Source organism: Oryx dammah, unplaced genomic scaffold, assembly GCF_014754425.2.
Source record: "Oryx dammah isolate SB20612 unplaced genomic scaffold, SCBI_Odam_1.1 HiC_scaffold_27, whole genome shotgun sequence".
Taxonomy (NCBI): Eukaryota; Metazoa; Chordata; class Mammalia; order Artiodactyla; family Bovidae; genus Oryx; species Oryx dammah.
Genome location: NW_024070211.1, coordinates 67,935,919 through 67,957,358, shown reverse-complemented (window position 1 = coordinate 67,957,358; position 21,440 = coordinate 67,935,919). Strand labels below are relative to the sequence as shown.

Genomic DNA, 21,440 nt, shown 5'->3' with positions numbered 1-21,440 from the left:
TTTTTCTTTATGTCTGGAACATTTTGCCCTGTATATCTACATGGGTTAATTTCATCTCATCCTTTAAGTCTTTGCTTATATGACATTTACACAGTGAGAAACTGCTTAATAACCCTATTTAAACTGTAGCACACACACAGACATTTCACATTACCCACTTATCTACTCTATTTTTTAATGTGCCATTTAATTTATTTTTTTCTTTCGGTCTCCTACTCAAATATGGCTGTCTATGGGCTTGCACAGAGTCGGACACAACTGAAGCGACTTAGCAGCAGCAGTGGCAGAGATCATATATATATGAGATCTTGTATATATATATACAAACATAGTACACATACTCTGTTAATGTTATTGTTTTTTGATGAGTTCCCAGGGTCTGGACCAAGTGACTGGCACAAAAACCCTCAATAAATATGTGCTGTATAAATAATCATGTCTATGTAGTTTTGTATGTAGATTGGACCCAGATATTTACCTTTATCAGGAATGAAGGGTAACAAGATGAAGCATAGGAGTCTCCAATGATTTGTGTTAGGAAACCAATTTTCAATGCGAGTTTTGTTTAGCTTGCACACAATAGGATGTAAGTTTTACTAATTGAGAAGCTAAATAATAACAATTAAATTGGTTTTAATTTAGAACATAAATCAATCTTCACTTTAATAATCACAAAAAACATGACACATAAGCAAATTATTTGCAGTATGATATTCTGAGACCATGTGAGAAATTTAAAAGCTTTTCTTCCTGGATTTTGAGATTTTAGTACTCTGAAAAATAAATGTATTTGAGTATAAGGAATAAGTATACCTTTATCATAATAGCAAGTTTACAGCTACTTTTCATATTTTACTAGAGCTTTCTGGGTTTTATAAATATGTAACATATCATCAGCAAATGCATATACTGGAACTCTTGAAATAGAATGAACTATAAAAATGGTAACAAAGACCACTTTTGCAAAGTTATAGATTTTAATTTTAATTACATTGCTGCTCTTCTATTTAAAATATATGTTTGACTTTGGAGTATTATTTTTACTATATTTATTTAGTTACTTTTAATTCTTATAACATTTTAAATTTTACTATTCTTTGTAGATAAAATATCAGTATTCAGTGAGAGATTTCTCACTCTATTTATATTTAGATAACAGATGAATGAATTTCTTCACTTGCAATCTCCTTTGCTTTCCTGGAATAAATCTACATTAGTTTTGTAGTGTACTGTTATTTTGATACTTCATTGGGTTGTATTTTCTAATATTTACTTAAATTATTTTGTATCTATATTCTTAAGCATTCTGAACACTTGCTCTTTAACCTGCTGGTGAAGGTTATATGCAATAAATAGTACGCAATAAATAATACATAATTATAGGACACCCAACACTAGGAAGATGAGATGGTAGTAGTTTATTTGCTACACATGCAGGGCCATACCAGGGATTGCACTTGGAAGCAAAGTGACCCAATAGGGCCCATGGGAAGCAGGCTTACAGTATCCAGAGGATGAGAAAACACCTGGTTCCATCAGAACCCTGTGAGTGGCTTCTTGGAAAAGTTTCATGAGTTGGCAAAGCAGTGAAATGTAATAAATTGAGGACAGGAAATGGCTGATCAGGAAACAGGGCTGGGGAGGGGAGCATTTCCCACTGCAGAGGGGTCCGGGAGTACCTATCTGGCCAAAACAAAGTGAAAGTGAAGTCGCTCAGTCGTGCCCAACTCTTTACGACCACTATGGTCAGTAGCCTGCACCAAGCTCTTCCGTCCACGGGATTTTCCAGGCAAGAGTACTGGAGTGGGTTGCCATTTCCTTCTCCAGGGAATATTCACGACCCAGGGATAGAACCCAGGTCTCCCGCATTGTAGGCAGACGCTTTCCCATCTGTGCCACCAGGTAAGTCCAACAAGGGAACTCACAATTATGCTTTTATGGGGCCCTATTGATGCTTTTGAACTGTGGTGTTGGAGAAGACTCTTGAGAGTCCCTTGGACTGCAAGGAGATCCAACCAGCCCATTCTAAAGGAGATCAGCCCTGGATGTTCTTTGGAGGGAATGATGCTAAAGCTGAAACTCCAATACTTTGGCCACCTCATGTGAAGAGTTGACTCATTGGAAAAGACTCTGATGCTGGCAGGGATTGGGGGCAGGAGGAGAAGGGGACGACAGAGGATGAGATGGTTGGATGGCATCACTGACTCGATGGACGTGAGTCTGAGTGAGCTCCGGGAATTGGTCATGGACAGGGAGGCCTGGCGTGCTGCGATTCATGGGGTCGCAAAGAGTCAGACATGACTGAGCGACTGAACTGAACTGAACTGAACTGTGGAGGCTTAAAGATGTCAAGAAGCACTTGAAATTTTACGTTTTCCAACACAACAAATAAGATTTATTTTTTGCAGTTCCTTCAGTAGAATTTTGTAATAAATGTATGTAAGCCTTATACAATGTGAGAAATTTTTAGAATACGTTCTAGAACATATTTATAATACTAGGATATTATTTATAAAATATAAATATTCTAGAACACTTATAATGAATTCAGTGATTCTTTAACAGATATCAGTTGTAAAGCAAGCTGATTCTGATAACGTTTGAATCACCTTTGCTGCCCCTTTTATGTCAAAATAGTCAGATTATTCTCAGATTATTCGAAATTATTTTATTTTGCTTAGAAATAATTAATTTACTCTAGGTTTTGATGTTTTTGTCACAGATATATTCATGGTATTTTATTTTTATTTCACTTATGCTTATGTATAAAACCAAGTCTAAGAAATATAAAATGGTTCTTTTTCTATTTCTAATCTTGTTTTTTCATTCTTTTTAAGTTAATCAAGTTCATAAAGGATATTCTATTAATCTTATCTAAAGACAAGTTTGGATTTATATTCAAATATTTATTTTTATCTCTTTGATTTAAGTATTTGTTATATTTTTAGCTCTAATATCTGTGTCTGTGTAAAGTTTCAATTACCTAAATGCTGAAACTGAGAAGCTAATTCTTGTGAAATTGACTTATTAAAGGAGCAGCCACTAGGGGAAGTCTTTAATACAATACTCTGAAGTATAGTATTAATTGTAGGGTTGGTTAAATCTCCTCTATCAGATTAAAAAAATCCTCTTCTATTCCTCTATCTGCATCTATTGATGTGATCACATTTTACCTTATATTCTGTTCAAATGGTGAATTACGCTTAATTTTGGAATGCTGAAGCAACTTTGAAATCTGATATAAAGCGCACATACTCATGATATATTAATTTTTTCACATTGTGGTATTTACATTGTAATTTTCTCCTCTATCCAAAAGCAGAACCTCATTTATATACTTTTAAAAAGCTATAATTCTTCTTGTTACAGGTATCCTTGTGTTTATTATTGAAGGCTTCACCAGCCAGATTTTAAGCTTCAGTTTATTTGGTATCTTTTCATATCTAGTGTTGGAGAAAAAGAAGTACAATTAGAATTGGCTATTTGGCTAACCATTTTGTGTGTGTGTGAGTGTGTGTGTAGCCAGCGCTCAAGGAAGAGGGAAATGAAGAAATGCCATTTAGTGGATATCTAATTTCAATTATGCAAGATGCATGCATTTTAATTTAACATTTTTCAAGTTACTATGACAAGTTTTGAACTTATTAGATATTTTTCTTCTTATCTCAAACTCTATACTTTCAGCAAATAAACTTGGTGACTTCAAATGTCTTAAATAAAGAAGATAAAAGTTGAAATAATGGTTTCTGACAGATGAGATGAGAGATAGTATTTGTTAGAAATATTCTATGTTTCATCCAAATTAGTTAGCAGCAATATATATTTATCATAGAAAGACAAACATTTTTGCTTATTTCTTAAGGGCATGGACAAGTCATAGGAAATTTGCCTAGCACCTTTTCTATGTCATATCATGGTTTTCGTACACAGAAACTCACAATTTAAAGAGGGTTTATATTTGAGAGACAAATTGGTAAAAACAGAGACAAAAATTGCAAATAAAACTACCAAATTTCTGTCTTAGTTAATTGGGGCTGGGATTTATGTTATATACAATTTTATATATTTAATACAATTCTTAATAAATATTCAATAAAGTTATATAAACTATATTGAAAAAATTTTATTAAAGGATATCCTTAGCTACACAGAGCAAAAATTAAAGTTCCCCAGTATCTTTTGGCTTATAATATATCCATTCCTATTGTCTGAAGAAGGATGTATTTATTTTACCCAATGGACTCAATATGTCAATAATCTTATTAATTTTTTTGACAGTACTCAGCACTCATTATGACAATCTTTTATTATAAATGCTAAAGGGCTTTGATTAAATAGAACATTATTTGGATCCTATCAATATCTTCTTCCTGTAATGTTTAATTTAGTAATTGAAAATAGTTACCCAAAGAAACTTTTTATGAATGAGTGATGACTGTAATGACTGTATCCTTTTACATAAAATTTATGTCTAAAAAGACATATATATATCTCCTGAAATCCATTATATATCAAATAAACATGAGATTTATATTTTCAATTCCTATGTAATATATAATTTGATGATGAATGATACAAAGAGGTTGGTTGCACATGAAATAACTACATATTTTGACAAACTTTTCTATTTGTTTACATTAATGATAATAGCAGACTCAGGAAACATTATTTTTAGCAGAACCTGTATGAGAATGCATAGTGAGAATGCATTTAGTTGTGTCTGACTTTTTTGCAACCCCATGGACTGTGTAGCCTGCCAGTCTCCTCTGTCCATGTAATTCTCCAGGAAAGAATACTGAAGTGATTAGCCATTCCTTTCTCCAGAGAATCTTCCCAAACCAGGGATCGAATCCAAGTCTTTTGTACTGCAGGCAGATTCTTTACCAACTGAGCCACCAGGGAAGCAAACTGTGGGAGATAGTGAAGGATGGGGAAGCCTGGAGAGCTGTAGTTCATGAAGTCACAAAGAGTTGGACATGACTTAGTGAAAGAACAACAACCAACCTGAGAATACAGTGAACTGGAATAAGAATATAAAGGTCTTTGCCTTCCAAGACACAGCATAGGTAAATAAGCGGTGCTTCTATGTCCGCTGAAGGGGAGCCAGTTAGTTCAAAACCTCTGGAGCATTTCTGTCCCTGAGTATAACAGAAAAAGAGCACGTTTCATGAAATTATTTAGACCCAGTGAAAACTCCTCTGTTATATATTTTTTAAAAAATCTGAACATATTAAGAGGGGATGTCAACCTTATATCTTCCTGTTGCTCTTTACTGGAGAAAGAAATGGCAGCCCACTCCAGTGTTCTTGCCTGGAAAATCCCATGAACGATGGAGCCTGACAGACAGCCAATGGGGTCCAAAAGAGTTGGACACAACTGAGTGACTTTAATTAATTGCTCTTTACACAGTAGGTGCAAACGCATACAGCTGACTGACAATGATTATAAGTCTTCCTCATTGTTTCTATTTATCTAATGTCTGTTCTGGCCCCAGGAACTGCAATCTGAATCAATCTCATGACGATTTTTTCAGGCGTCTCCATTTAACACTATTGTAGCTTTCTTGGAGCAAGACCAAAATAGAAAAAATGATTCTTTCAGAGAAGGGGTGGGTGAATTCACAGAGTGAAAGCTCCTCAGGACAGACTGTAGCCTGCTGAAAGACAAAATGATCCAGAGTAGGTCAGGAAGATCCCCTGGGGAAAGGAATGGCTTACCCACTCCAGTATTCTAGACTGGAGAATTCTATGGACAGAGGAGCATGGTAAGTTACAGTCCATGGGTTTGAAAGAAATGGACACGACTGAGCCACTAAGTTTTCTATCATCAAAGAGGAGTCTTAACAAGACGATGGAGAAAGCAATGGCAACCCACTCCAGTACTTTTGCCTGGAAAATCCCATGGACGGAGGAGCCTGATAGGCTGCAGTCCATGGGGTCACTAACAGTCAGACACGACTGAGCATCTTCACTTTCACTTTTCACTTTCATGCATTGGAGAAAGAAATGGCAACCCACTCCAGTATTCTTGCCTGGAGAATCCCAGGGACGGGGGAGCCTGGTGGGCTGCCATCTATGGGGTCTCACAGAGTCAGACATGACTGAAGTGACTTAGCAGCAGAATCAGCAGCAACAGGTAGACACTTATCCAGTAAAAAGTGCTCCTCTTAAACTGGCTCACAAGCAATAACTGTTAAATATTCAGGAAATTTGTGAGCTGATTGTTAAAGCTATTATCAAAAACTAAATTACATAAATTAATGATCACAAAGCAAATGTGCTGGACACTTAAAAACCATAATTTTTAATTCTTATACTATATTTTGCTATTATCTATGCTTTTAAGGCTGTTTTTGCTATTGCAACTGAGGGATGGAAATTCTAATAATGGTAGCTGCTGCCTGTCTCTTTTCTACATTCTGTAAGAATAGACTAGCAGCTTGAAATCAGCCAAGGTGGGGATAAAAATATTATGGAAATTGACAAATGCTACAAACCTGGGTTTAACTTACTGCTTTTTTGAATAAAATGTGAATCAGGCAGATTAAAAAAAAAAGTGTTCATCTTTTATCTTTCCACTCCTCATTCAGAAAGCAACTTTCCAAACCCTTTTGTCAGGATATTGCACTTAATGTCTGTATTAAGGCTTTCCATCTTTATTTACATTTGCATTTCTTTATCTTTTTTTCTGGCTGAATTATATTTTGTACAAAATGGGCAATAAATGTTTAATCCAACATTTCAAGTTCTGTTTAATTTTTTGAGTCTTTTCTTCTAGGTTTCTTATGTAAGAATGATTTTCTTTTTATAGCCATTAGTAAGCAGTAGTTAGCAAGAAATTAATACCCTTAGTATAAATATTTTGTATTCAATGCAGGTAATTAAATCCCTCATCCCCTTAAAACATGAACATGAAAGCATTGAGGAATGTATGCTGCTGCTGCTGCTGCTAAGTCGTATCAGTCGTGTCAGTCGTGTCTGACTCTGTGCGACCCCATAGACGGAAGCCCACCAGGCTCCTCTGTCCCTGGGATTCTCCAGGCAAGAACACTGGAGTGGGTTGCCATTTCCTTCTCCAATGCATGAAAGTGAAAAGTGAAAGTGAAGTCGCTCAGTCGTGTCCGACTCAGCGACCCTATGGACTGTAGCCTACGAGGCTCCTCCGTCCATGGGATTTCCCAGGCAAGAGTACTGGAGTGGGGTGCCATTGCCTTCTCTGAAGGAATGTATGAGTAGGTATATAAAGCACATGGACTCACCACTACCAGATGACAAATAGAGAAGAAAGAAATCAAATACTGCAAAGTAAACACCTGATTCTGGACTTTACTCAGAAGCTTCAAATGGAGACATATGGTGTAAAATGAAAAAGGTGAATGGCTACTGTGGTTGGTGTGATGAATGAAGTAAACATGCAAAAAATCACTAGACTCTTAAAAGATAAATCTTTTCTCCAAAGGAAAAGATAGCATGAAACAATAGATTTGATTGATACTTTATATAACAGAAGTTCTTGAACTAAGATCAATAGGCAACATGAAATCATTGAAAGCTCTGTAAGCTATCTGCAACTCTTCAAACCACCTGACAAAGCAAACCTGATGACAAGTTTGTGCATGTTAACTAAAATCACAAGAGCTTTTGTTTTCTTTGGAATTATATCAGTGTGGCATAGTAATTCCTCCCACATGTAACTAATAACACCATTTTAGCAGACTGGTGATGGTGGGAAATAATGTAAGAGGTATTATATAGATTGGTGTTTTTCAGTTGCTAAGCTGGTGTCTGACTCTGCAATCCCATGGACTGCAGCATGCCAGGTTTCCCTGTCCTTCACCATCTTCTGCAGTTTGCTGGAATTTATGTCCATTGAGTCAATGATGCCATCCAACCATCTCATCCTCTGTCACCCCCTTCTACTCTTGCCCTCAATCTTTCCCAGCATCAGGGTCTTTTCCAATGAGTTGGCTCGTCACATCAGGTGACCAAAATATTGGAACTTCAACTTCAGCATCAGTCCTTCTAGTGAATATTCAGGACTGATTTCCTTTAGGATTGACTGGTTTGATCTCCTGGCTGTCCAAGGGAGTCTCAAGAGCCTTCTCCAGCACAATTTGAAAGCATCAATTCTTTGGTCCTCACCCTTCTTTATGGTCCAATTCTCACATCCATACATGAATACTGGAAAAAAAACATAGCTTTGACTATATGGACCATTGTTGACAAAGTGACGTCTCTGCTTTTTAATATACTGTCTAGGATGCTTCCCTGGCAGCTCAGACGGTAAAGCATCTGCCTACAATGAAGAGACCCGGGTTCAGTCCCTGGATCAGGAAGATTCCCTGGAGAAGGAAATGGCAACCCACTCCAGTATTCACGCCTGGAAAATCCCATGGGCCGAAAAGCCTGGTGGGCTACAGTCCATGCGGTAGCAAAGAGTTGGACACGACTGAGAGACTTCACTTCACTAGGTTTGTCATAATTTTTCTTCCAAGGAGAAAGCCTCTTTTACTTTTGTGGCTGTGGTCACCATCCACGATGATTTTGGAGCCCAGGAAAATAAAATCTGTCAGTGTTTCCATTTTTCCCCCATCTATTTGCCACAGAGTGATGGGAGTGGATGCCATGATCTTAGTTTTTTGAATGTTATATAGATTTAAAAAAATTATTTTCTTCCTCCCCTTGCTACATTCACAGGAAACTTAAATTTCCTATATTTTTTATTTATCTTATGATCTGCTTGGGATGTGGACACCAGAAGATGGACAATAGAAGCTTAAAAAATACTTTGAATATTTTGATATTTTCTCTTGCACCTTTGCCCTCATCAGGAATTTATGGTGCTAAGGTACTCTCACTAGCATGCTGCTAGAAAAAGAAATATTTGGAGTAGAACTGGCCCTAAGTAGCTGCTGAAAGCCACCTAACCATGCCCACCTTAGATCATGCAGCACCAGTCAATTCACAAACACTTGAAGGAAAAACAAGTCTTACTGCTGTATGCCACTGAGATTTTGTCTTTTTTCTTATTTAATAAATGACAGTTAAATCCAATGAATACTAAGAGATCTTGCCATAAAAATTGGGGGAGGAGCTTATTTATTGTATAAATCACTTCAGAGTTTATGAAAAATGAGAATTTTTCAAGACTCAAAAAGAGTGACTTAGAATTCCCATTTGGTAGTTTATTTAGTTGGATCAGTGGAGAACAGATTTTAAAACTGGCTGCTAACAATGGCACCCCACTCCAGTACTCTTGCCTGGAAAATCCCATGGATGGAGGAGCCTGGTAGGCTGCAGTCCATGGGGTCGCTAAGAGTTGGACACGACTGAGCAACTTCACTTTTGCTTTTCACTTTCATGCATTGGAGAAGGAAATGGCAACCCACTCCAATGTTCTTGCCTGGAGAATCCCAGGGATGGGGGAGCCTGGTGGGCTGCCTTCTATGGGGTCGCACAGAGTCGGGCACGACTGAAGCAACTAAGCAGCAGCAGCAGCAGCTAACGTTTAAAGAGTGACAAGGAAAAGGAAAGGCTGTTAATATACAAATGTCAGATATATTTAATATATGCATGCATGTTTATTTGCTCAGTTGTGTCCAACTGTTTGTGACCCCATGGACTATAGTCTGCCAGGCTCCTCTGTCCATGGAATACTGGAATGGGTTGTCGTTCCCTTCTCCAGGGAATCTTCCTGACCCAAGAATAAATTCAGGGTCTCCTGCATTGCAGGCAGATTCTTTACTGTCTGAGCTACCAAATATTTGACAGTTATTTGCACTAATAAATGCGTTGTTTCACAGTTTCAAATCCACCCTTTATTACCTGCTCTGTGATTATAGAGAAGGTCTCTGTAAACAATTCTCCTTTACTGCTGGCACAACATTAAGCATTTTCAGTAGATGTCACATAAAGGAGACTGAAGAAGGAAATATTTCTCTTCCTGATACAGGTGTGTTTCTTTTGGCCCTTTCTTCCTGCCTTACAGCTGCACACCCAGATCACACAGTCCCTTGGTATATTTTCAATCCTCCCCATGGTTACCAACTCATTACAATTTTCTCAGTAGAGTCACTGTGCTCCCCAGGCCTCATTCTACCCTCTCAGGAAGCAGAGTCCTGAGGCTTTGATGCCTATTGTGCACACATCTCTGAAGTCTGGTCAAGGTGAATATCATAGGTATGTCAAGAAGCACCCAAAACAGACCCCACATATCTCAGGTCTCACACCACTAGCCGCAAAGCAGATCCTAAAGTTCTGACCGATTTTTGAGGACCTTCCCACTGGGCATGGTCTCCTGCAGTCTAGAGAGTGTTTTCCTTCTTGGAAATCAGGAAAAAATGATACAAGAGAACATATATACATAACAGAAATAGAAACTTCCACAAATTTACGGTTACCAAAAGGGAAAGGAAGATGAGGATGACTTAGGAGTTTTTCATTAACATATACATACTACTATATATAAAATAGATAACCAACAAGGATCTACTGTATAGCACAGGGAACTATACTCAATATTCTGTAATAACCTATAATGGAAAATAATCTGAAAAAAATAAATATATGTATATATAACTGAATCACTTTGCTGTATACCTGACACTAACAGAATGCTGTAAATCAACTGTATTTCAATTAAAAAATTAATCCAGATAATAAAAAGAAACTCCTCTGCTTCCAAATTTGTTTCTTACCTTGGACACTCTTCTCCAGCAGTAGAGTATTTTTTAGAGTTGTCCTTATTTTTTATTCGCCTGATATAGTCTTTACATTAAGTTTTCTCATTTCAAATTACTGTGTGGGTTCTATCTACTGAATGGATTTTAATTGACAAAGAACTCAGTTGAATTAATTGTAAGCATGAAAAAGAGAGCAGGAAGGGTGATTCCAAGATATGAACAGATTGATGGTGGCACTTTTGACTAATATATGAAGTAGGCGCAAGTGGGGAACAAAATCAATTCCTTTCTGAATCTGGACAGTGTGAAATACTTGTAGGGCATTCAGAGGTAATTGACCCTTAGGCAGTGAGATAGAATAGCTGAAGTCTGATGGAGAGGGAGGACGGATAGAAGAAATGGATTCATGAATTATCAGAATTCAAGAGGAAGTTGAAATTATGAGAGTGGAAGTGATTACCTAAGCTACAAAGTCCGATGAATGATAAAAACCAGAGACCTAGGGACAGAAGTCTGTGGAAAATTAATATGTAATAATTCTCAAGAATAGCTTAGAAGTAGCTATGAGCACAAAGGAGACATTTCTCAAGTAAGGAGTGATTAGTGATGCTAAATATAACAGGAAGTGTTATTAATATAAGGTCAAGGAAGTTTTCATTAAATTTGACAGTTCAATTCTATTAAGAAAAGTTTCAGTTCTTTTGCGAGAATAGAAACTAAATCATCATGACCTGAGAAATAAATTTTTGGTGAGATGACAGAGTTTAGTTTTCTCTTTGTGAAGTTTAAGTGAAAAGGGAAAATGATTAAACAGTCTTGCAGGACTCAGAGCATAGAAGGCAAAGGAGAATTTAGTTTTTGGAGTAAGAGAGTTTTAAGAATGATTCAGTTCAGTTCAGTTCAGTCACTTAGTCATGTCCGACTCTTTGCGACCCCATGAATCGCAGCACGCCAGGTCTCCCTGTCCATAGCCATCTCCCAGAGTTCACTCAGACTCACGCAGACTCACGTCCATCGAGTCCATGATGCCATCCAGCCATCTCATCCTTGGTCGTCCCCTTCTCCTCCTGTTCCCAATCTCTCCCAGCATCAGAGTCCTTTCCAGTGAGTCAACTCTTCTCATGAGGTGGCCAAAGTACTGGAGCTTCAGCTTTAGCATCATTCCTTCCAAAGAAATCCCAGGGTTGATCTCCTTCAGAATGGATCTGCTTGCAGTCCAAGGGATCTCCTTGCAGTCCAAGGGACTCTCAAGAGTCTTCTCCAACACCACAATATCTCCTTGCAGTCCAAGGGACTCTCAAGAGTCTTCTCCAACACCACAATTCAAAAGCATCAATTCTTCGGCACTCAGCCTTCTTCACAGTCCAACTCTCACATCCATACATGACCACAGGAAAAACCATAGCATTGACTAGGCGGACCTTAGTCGGCAAAGTAATGTCTCTGCTTTTGAATATACTATCTAGGTTGGTCATAACTTTTCTTCCAAGGAATAAGTGTCTTTTAATTTCATGGCTGCAATCATCATCTGCAGTGATTTTGGAGCCCCCCAAAATAGTCTGACACTGTTTCTACTGTTTCCCCATCTATTTCCCATGAAGCAATGGGACCAGATGCCATGATCTTCATTTTCTGAATGTTGAGCTTTAAGCCAACTTTTTCACTCTCCTCTTTCACTTTCATCAAGAGGCTTTTTAGCTCTTCTTCACTTTCTGCCGTAAGGGTAGTGTCATCTGCATATCTGAGGTTATTGATATTTCTCCCAGCAATCTTGATTCCAGCTTGTGTTTCTTCCAGTCCAGCGTTTCTCATGATGTACTCTGCATAGAAGTTAAATAAGCAGGGTGACAATAGACAGCCTTGATGTACTCCTTTTCCTATTTGGAAGCAGTCTGTTGTTCCATGTCCAGTTCTAAGGGAAAAAAAAATAGATGGAGAAATTAAAGTAAAAGAGAATAATAATCAGTAGAATTCAATTTCTGGGATACAGAACATGTTAGCATTAAGAATACCCGTGGAAGGACTGGCTTTGAAATGAAGGTGGTATTTGTGGCTGGAGAATGTTTTTGATTGTAGAAAGTATATAATGGGGCAGGGGAAATCAAAGAAATTCATGCTTAATGACATCAGTCTTCTCAGTGAATTGATCTAAAGAGATTGATGAAGTGGGAGAAAATGTAAAGCTCTTTGGAGAAATCAGATGTAGAATATGTTGAGAAGGTTAGATCAGAAATTTGTGATCCATGAATGTATGGTAGGATGGATAACAATAATCAGTAGAATATTTGTGTCTGTGTGTATGCATATGTGTGCATATGCTCAGTCATGTCTGACTCTTTTGAGATACCATGGACTATTGTCCGCCAGGCTTCTCTGTCTATGGAATTTCCCAGGCAAGATTACTGGAGTGTGTTGCCATTTCCTTCCCCAAGGTATCTTTCTGACCCCAGGATCGGAGCCATATCAGCTGTGGCTCCTGCATTTCAGGTGGATACTGGAAAACCTGAGAAACCACATGTTAGGTTAGGATGCATGTATGTATATATTAGAAGACATGTATCCAAAAAGTGATTGTTTGCTCATGCACATAAGTAATATATTTTTGCTCTTGTCAAATTTCCATATTTACACCAGGTGGTTTTTCAACTAGCAGGATATAAAAGAGACTATTTCACTGTGTGAGTGAACATTAGGTAGAATCCTATATAGTACTCAAGATCAATTGCAAATTCCTATTTTGGACAATTTTAGACCTAATATGGAACAGTGAAAAGAGCATAGACTTGGTCTGAGAAAGTCCAGTATTTCAGCACAAACTCCCCACTTTTCAAGCTGTAGGATATTATTTCCTTCTGCTCTTGGTACAATCAGATTTGTAATAAATATTAGTGCAGTACTTAAGTGTATAAGTTCTTACATTTCTAGGAAGGTTCTCTGCAGTTTATCTCTGAGTCTGAGTTTCTCATGTTTAACTAAAATCAGGGTAATTTTTATTAAGTTGTTTCAAAGGTCAAATGAACTAATTAATGTATATAGTCTATGGCTCAGGGCATCCACAGAAATTTAAGTTAGTGATTGAAATGTAACAGAAAATGTAAATTTTCCTATTCACCCACACTATTTTCCTTTCTTTAATCCAAATGTCTCAGAAAATTCACATACACACTTACTGTATTAAGCACTTGATCCCTCTGATATTGACTTACTTTTCAAAGCCACTATCAAATATTTTTTAGAACCTACACTTTTAATTAGCAATTAATTGGTCAAAATGGCAAGGATCACATAAAAACAAATCATTGAGACATTCTTGGAGAAATGAGTAAATAATTTGCAAATATAGAGGAAGACTGCTATTTCTAGGACTATCAGTTCAGTTCAGTTCAGTTGCTCAGTCGTGTCCGACTCTTTGTGACCCCATGAATCACGGGACGCCAGGACTCCCTGTCCATCACCGTCTCCCGGAGTTCACTCAGATTCAAGTCCATCGAGTCCGTGATGCCATCCAGCCATCTCATCCTCTGTCGTCCCCTTCTCCTCCTGCCCCCAATCCCTCCCAGCATCACAGTCTTTCCAATGAGTCAACTCTTTGCATGAGGTGGCCAAAGTATTGGACCTTCAGCTTTAGCATCATTCCTTCCAAAGAAATCCCAGGGTTGATCTCCTTCAGAATGGACTGGTTGGATCTCCTTGCAGTCCAAGGGACTCTCAAGAGTCTTCTCCAACACCACAATTCAAAAGCATCAATTCTTCAGTGCTCAGCCTTCTTCACAGTCCAACTCTCACATCCATACATGACCACAGGAAAAACCATAGCCTTGACTAGATGGACCTTAGTCGGCAAAGTAATGTCTCTGCTTTTGAATATACTGTCTAGGTTGGTCATAACTTTTCCTCCAGGGAGTAAACGTCTTTTAATTTCATGGCTGCAGTCACCATCTGCAGTGATTTTGGCACCCCACAAAATAAAGTCTGACACTGTTTCTACTGTTTCCCCATCTATTTCCCATGAAGTGATGGGAGCAAATTAAACATTCCTTTTGGTACCAACATAACTTGAAATCACCAATAAAATGCAACAAATATCCTCAAGAGTGCATAGCTGCGATAGAAGAAAGATATAAAGATCAAAAATAACAGAGGCTTAAATCAGCAAACAAAATGTGAGATAAAATCTTTCTTACATTTTTGTGCTTATACCAAAAATTCAGTGTCTTGGTTTTTAAGTCTTCAGGAGAAAAAAAAAAAAAAAAGAACATTGATTTTACACCAGGAGAAACCTCAAATAAGACCTTTTCAAAAAGTTAGGGACTTCATCTCCATGGAAAAAAAAACCTGTGATTAAAAAAAAAAAAATGCCTTCACAGTGTTTGAAGTTTGATTTTCAATAACTTTCAAAGTATGGGAAAGCTCAAATAGAGTATTATTTTAACATGTTTTTATGCTAATATTACCCTGCTAAGTCACTTCAGTCGTGTCCGACTCTGTGTGACCCCATAGACGGCAGCCCACCAGGCTCCCCCATCCCTGGGATTCTCCAGGCAAGAACACTGGAGTGGGTTGCCATTTCCTTCTCCAATACATGAAAGTGAAGAGTGAAAGTGAAGTTGCTCAGTCGTGTCCAACTCCTAGCGACCCCATGGACTGCAGCCCACCAGGCTCCTCTGTCCATGGGATTTTCCAGGCAAGAGTACTGGAGTGGGGTGTCATTGCCTTCTCCTAATATTACCCTAGATTCCCTAATACTCAAATTATGATCTACAAACACCCAGAAACATCCAGATCACCTGGAAATTGGCTAGAAATATAGAAACTCTCACAATTTCTCAGGCCTACCATTAGATTCTTTTGTGTTATTAACAAGATCCTAAGATGATTTGCCAGAGAAGGCAATGGCAACCCACTCCAGTGTTCTTGCCTGGAGAATCCCAGGGACGGGGGAGCCTGGTGGGCTGCCATCTATGGGGTCGCGCGGAGTCAGACACGACTGAAGCGACTTAGCAGCAGCAAGATGATTTACATTTATATTGCCTTGGTTTCTCTCTACTGATGTAACAAACTTAGAAGAGCAAAAAAAATGACGTAACCACAACTTACTGGAAATAAACCCAAATGTATATCTTACTGGAGACCAGAAGTTCTAATATCAAGGAATTGGAAGTCTACATTCCTTCTGGAAACTCTAGGTGAGAATCGTTCCTCTTGCCTTTCTAGTCTCCTAGAGGCTGCCTACATTTCTTTTCTTGTTTCCTCTCCTCCCTCTTCAGAGTCACAGTGTGACATTTAAAATCTCTCTACTTTTCCCTCTGTTTTTCCACTCTTGTTTCTAGCACAACATCTCCCTCATTTACTATGACCCTCCTGCCTCCCTCTTATAAGAATTTTTGTAATTACATTGGACCTACTTGCATAATCCAATGTTATTAATTAAACCCCATTTGCAGAGCCCCTTTGGCAAAAAAAGTAACACATACTCAAGTTCTGGGAATTAAGACATGAGGATTTTTGAAAGGCTTTTATTTTGTCTATCACACAAGGTAAAAACTGAGAGATATTGGTTTAGAAAGCCTAAAAGAAGCAAATGCAAATATGCTCTAAAGAAACTTAAGCTCAACCTAGCTACCGTGGGGTTTTCACTGAATAGAATCAGCTGAATAAGAACCCCAAAACAGAAATTTTAAATTGATTGAAACAATACAGCCTGTGGGAGAGTGCACAGAAAGAACAAACAACAGAGAGAACAAAATGCAATGTTAGGACTGCAAATCCTTGCAGCACTTTCACAGCATCATCTTTTAGGATTTGAAATAGCTCATTCTGTAATCAGACTATATACCAAGGTTGGTAGCTAACTATTCAGTCACAATAATAGAAGCCAGACACAGTAGAATATGTTTGTAGGACTGCAAGAAATAATTTAAATCTGGAATTATATAATTAGCTAGGAATTTAAGTTGTCAAGTGGACCTTAGGAAGCACCACTACAAACAAAGCTAGTGGAGTTGATGGAATTCCAGTTGAGCTGTTTCAAATCCTAAAAGATGATGCTGTGAAAGCGCTAAACTCAATATGCCAGCAAATTTGGAAAACTCAGCAGTGGCCACAGGAAGGGAAAAAGTCAGTTTTTATTCCAATCCCAAAGAAAGGCAATGCCAAAGAATGCTCAAACTACTGCACAATTGCACTCATCTCCCATGCTAGTAAAGTAATGCTCAAAATTCTCCAAGCCAGGCTTCAACAGTACATGAACTGTGAACTTCCAGATGTTGAAGGATTTAGAAAAGGCAGAGGAACCAGAGATCAAATTGCCAACATCTGCTGGATCATCGAGAAAGCAAGAGAGTTCCAGGAAAAGAGCTAATTTTGCTTTATTGACTACACCAAAGCCTTTGACTGAGTAGATCACTACAAATTGTAGAAAATTCTTCAAGCGATGGGAATACCAGACCACCTGACCTGTCTCCTGAGAACTCTGTATGCAGGTCAGGAAGCAACAGTTAGAACTGGACATGGAATGACAGACTGGTTCCAAACAGGAAAAGGAGTACATCAAGGCTGTATATTCTCACCCTGCTTATTTAACTTATATTCAGAGTACATCATACAAAATGCTGGGCTGTATGAAGCATAAGCTGGAACTAAGATTGCCAGGAGAAATATCAATAACCTCAGATATGCAGATGACACCACCCTTATGGCAGAAAGCAAAGAACTAGAGAGCCTCTTGATGAAAGTGAAAGAAGAAAGTGAAAATGTTGGCTTAAAACTCAACATTCAGAAAACTAAGGTCATGACATACAGTCCCATCACTTCATGCAAATAGGTGGGGAAACAATGGAAACAGCGAGAGACTTTATTTTGGGGGTCTCCAAAATCATGGCTGCAACCATGAAATTAAAAGACACTTGCTCCTTAGAAGAAAAGCTATGACCAACCTAAACAGCATATTAAAAAGCAGAGATAACTTTACCAACAAATGTCTGCCTTGTCAAAGCTATGGTTTTCCAGTAGTCATTTATGAGTATGAGAGTTGGACCGTAAAGAAAGCTGAATGCTGAAGAATTTATGCTTTTTTACTATGGTGTTGGAGGAGATTCTTGAGAGTCCCTTGGACAGCAAGGAGATCAAACCAGTCAATCCTAAAGGAAATCAGTCCTCAATATTCATTGGAAAGACTGATGCTGAAGCTGAAACTCCAATACTTTGACCAACTGTTGTGAAGAACTGCCTCATTGGAAAAGACCCTGATACTGGGAAAGATTGAAGGCAGGAGGAGAAGGGGATTGCAGAGGGTGAGATGGTTGGATGGCATCACCAATGTGATGGACATGAGTTTGAGTAGGCTCTGGGAGTTGGTGACAGAGATGGAAGCCTGGCGTGATGCGGTCCACGGGGTCGCAGAGAGTCAGACATGACTGAGTGACTGAACTGAACTGAACTAGAGTTAAGTAAATCTTTCAATATAATATCACATATTTCACAAGGAAATATATATATATAATAAAAACTATTTGAAATGTAGATAGACCCCACCAACTGAGATAAACAGTCACATGCCAAAATAAATTTTGAAGAGTAAACAAGCGAGTGACAGTTTTCCATACCCCTTCATTCTATTATGACATCTGAGTTTATATAAGTCTAAACATATCATACTTTATAAATGTGAGTTGCCTTTATTATTCTACACCAATCTCATATGCAGTTGTCTCTCACTCATGAAAGTGAAGTCAAATTTAGAAGTGCTCTGAAAGCTCATATGGCACTTCCTGTATGGTCTGTGTATTGCTGCCAGTCAACGAACTATTTGTTAGAATCATGACTATATGATACAAAAGTTAGGGATGTTCTGAAACTGTTTATAACAATTTAACATTGCTGCACCATTCAAAATATGATCAGGGACCTCAGTCCCTGAATAAGAAGCAGATTCATTTTGGAGTTGAGGATGTTTTGCGATAAATTATATTATATATGAATTAAGAAGTATTTGTGTGATATTTTAAGATTAATCTGTTAATAAAATTCAAAGGTATGGAAAATATGAAGACACTTAAGCATTTAGTTATCTACATTACTTATTCTTTTATAAACATCTTTTTTTTATCAAGCTTTTAAAAACATAATTTTATTGTTGTTGCTTAGTTGTTGATTCATGTCCGACTCATTTGTGACCCCATGGACCATAGCCCATCAGGCTCCTCTCTCCAGGGGATTTCCCAGGCAAGAATACTGGGGTGAGTTGCTATTTTCTCCTCCAGGGTATCTTCCTGACCCAGGGATCAAACCCTATACCTCCTGTATTGGGAGGTGGATTCTTTACTGCTGAGCCACCAGGGAAGCCCATATCGTTTTATAGTATTAGCTGAATTAGGAAAGTATAATTTATGCTATTTATTTTTCACTCTAATTTTAATATAGTGAAACAAATTTGTAACTGTTTGAGAAGAATTATTATGAATTCTCTTGTTTGAAGCAGTAGTTGTAAGCCTAATGACAATGACAGAAATGGTTCTAAACAAAACCAAACAGCTAATACTAGCATGACAGCAACTGAACAACAACAACAATGATCATACAAATGCTGACTTTACTTTTATAGGCGTGATTCATAATGAGGTGCTAGAATAACAGTGCGCCATGTGTGAGGGATGCACCGGGTAGTGAAGCAAAGATTCTATTACAGTTTAAGTAGCAATTATATACAAAATATAGAGGAACACATTCAATCATATATGTATTGATGTTCAATAGTTCAAATCTAAATATTGATTCATATAAGAGGGCTTCTTAATGTGAATTAACACATCATGTTGAAGACTAAAGGACCCTATACAATTGCTGAGGTGTTAGTGAGAACTGTGTCAAAGATGTGCAGCTATGAATGCTGGATAAATTGATGGCAATGAAGGCAGGTCAAGAATCAGTTAAGTGTTATAATCCTGACATTTTAAGGAAATAGTTAATGATATGGAACACCAAATCTTAGAACAACATAAAGCTTTCAAAGTATTTTGCATTTCACGCAAAATGCCTAGATATTTTTAAAACAGCAATTTTTTTTAATGTGCTGAAGATAAAAAGAATGATTCCTTTCTTTAGCTTCATTGTTATGAAACAGAGCCCTAACATAACATATGCATCTGAAGGGTGTAACACTGTAGTAGTACATTGTGTGAGACCTTATTCCAATGACTCAGCTACAAGAGAGTAAAATATTATAGGTTAGTTGCTCAGTGTATCAATTATCTGATGTTCTTAACAAATCACCCAGAACTTGATGGCTTAAAAAGTCAAATATTTATTTTCACACCATTTCCATTGGTCAGGAATGTGGGACATCTAAGTGGGTTGTCTGGTTGAAGTTGATTCATGAGGTTCTAGTCAAGCTGTTGACCAGAGCTGCAACCATGTGAAGACTCAGATGAAGCTGAAAGATCAGCTTCCAATAACTCACATGGCTGTTGGAAGGCCTCAGTTGTCACTAGCTTTGGCCATTTGATTGCCTTGGTGGTGTCTTCATAGAGGCTCATAGGGTGAGTGATCCAAAAAAGAATGAGAGAAGGTGAGCACCCTCCAGACAGAAGTTGCAGTCTTAAATAGTTTTACTTTAATGTAATTACATACCTTCAAATCACCACATGCTGTTGGACACACAGATCAACTCTGGCACAAATGGAACTACACAAGAAGACAATACCAGGAGGTGTGGTTCACTCCAGGCCATCATGGAGGTTGGCTATCACACCCAGATTAAACATTTACGTAAATGTAAATCATACACTGCTTCCTTCAATTGAGTAAGTATTGCCTCAGAACGCAAAACAAAACAATAAATAAAAAACAGAACCTTCAGCTTCACTAAATAGTACTGTTAGTGTTTTAGTAAGAAATGTGGGGGAGGAGCTGCAGTGGCCAGGCAGTCCAGTTTCACGAATGCTCTTGGCCACTATGGCCCGCAGGAACGATGCCCAAGAGCACGGTCAGATGCTCTGAGGGCCTGGTGAAGGAGGAGCCCAGGAGAAGATCCCGAGGTTGTCAGCTAAACAGGCTCCTGAAAAAGTGGAAACGAAGCTAAGAAAGGTGGCAGAAAAGGATAAATCTTCAGACAAAAAAGTGCAAACAAAGGGAAAAAGAGGAGCAAAGTGAAAACAGGTGGAAGGAGCCAACCAAGACAGTAAAGACTTACCTGCAGAAAACAGGAGAGATTAAAAATGAGGAGAGCCCAGCCTCCGATGAAGCAAGGGAGAAAGAAGCCAAGTCTGATTAATATCACACACCCAATCTTATCTGTGGCCCCTGACTCCCTTCTTGTACAACCCAGAGGAATATTTTTGTCAACTATTTTGTAAATGCAAGATTTTTAGTAGCTCTAGAAACATTTTAAAAAAGGAGGGAATCCCAATACCCCCCTCCTTTTTTTTTGAAGTGAAATCGTTTAATTTACTTTTTTTTTGGTACAATAGTGGGATATTGAATATGAGATGCTTTGATTGTCTTGGGTGTCAGCTTAGCATTCCACAGATGGGGAAGCTTTTATATCCTATTATACAAAGCATACTAAATGGCAGTTTGGAGTCAATTGTGCTTTTAATGTCTTGAACACTTAAATTACCTCTCTTCTTATGTTGTTTTTGGTAGAATTGTTTCCTAATGCAAACTGCTCATTCCTTGAGCTTGGCACTCCTGCTCAGAATTTTGTGCACTCTATAACATCTTTGGTCATGGTAGTCCAGTTTTCCTACCAACTTTGTTAATG

General features: G+C 38.0%; 1 pseudogene; it reads left to right on the top strand.

The window, feature by feature from the left end:
• Nucleotides 1–20,648: 20,648 nt before the first annotated feature.
• On the top strand, nt 20,649–20,951 carry LOC120854744 (annotated as a pseudogene).
• Nucleotides 20,952–21,440: the final 489 nt, after the last annotated feature.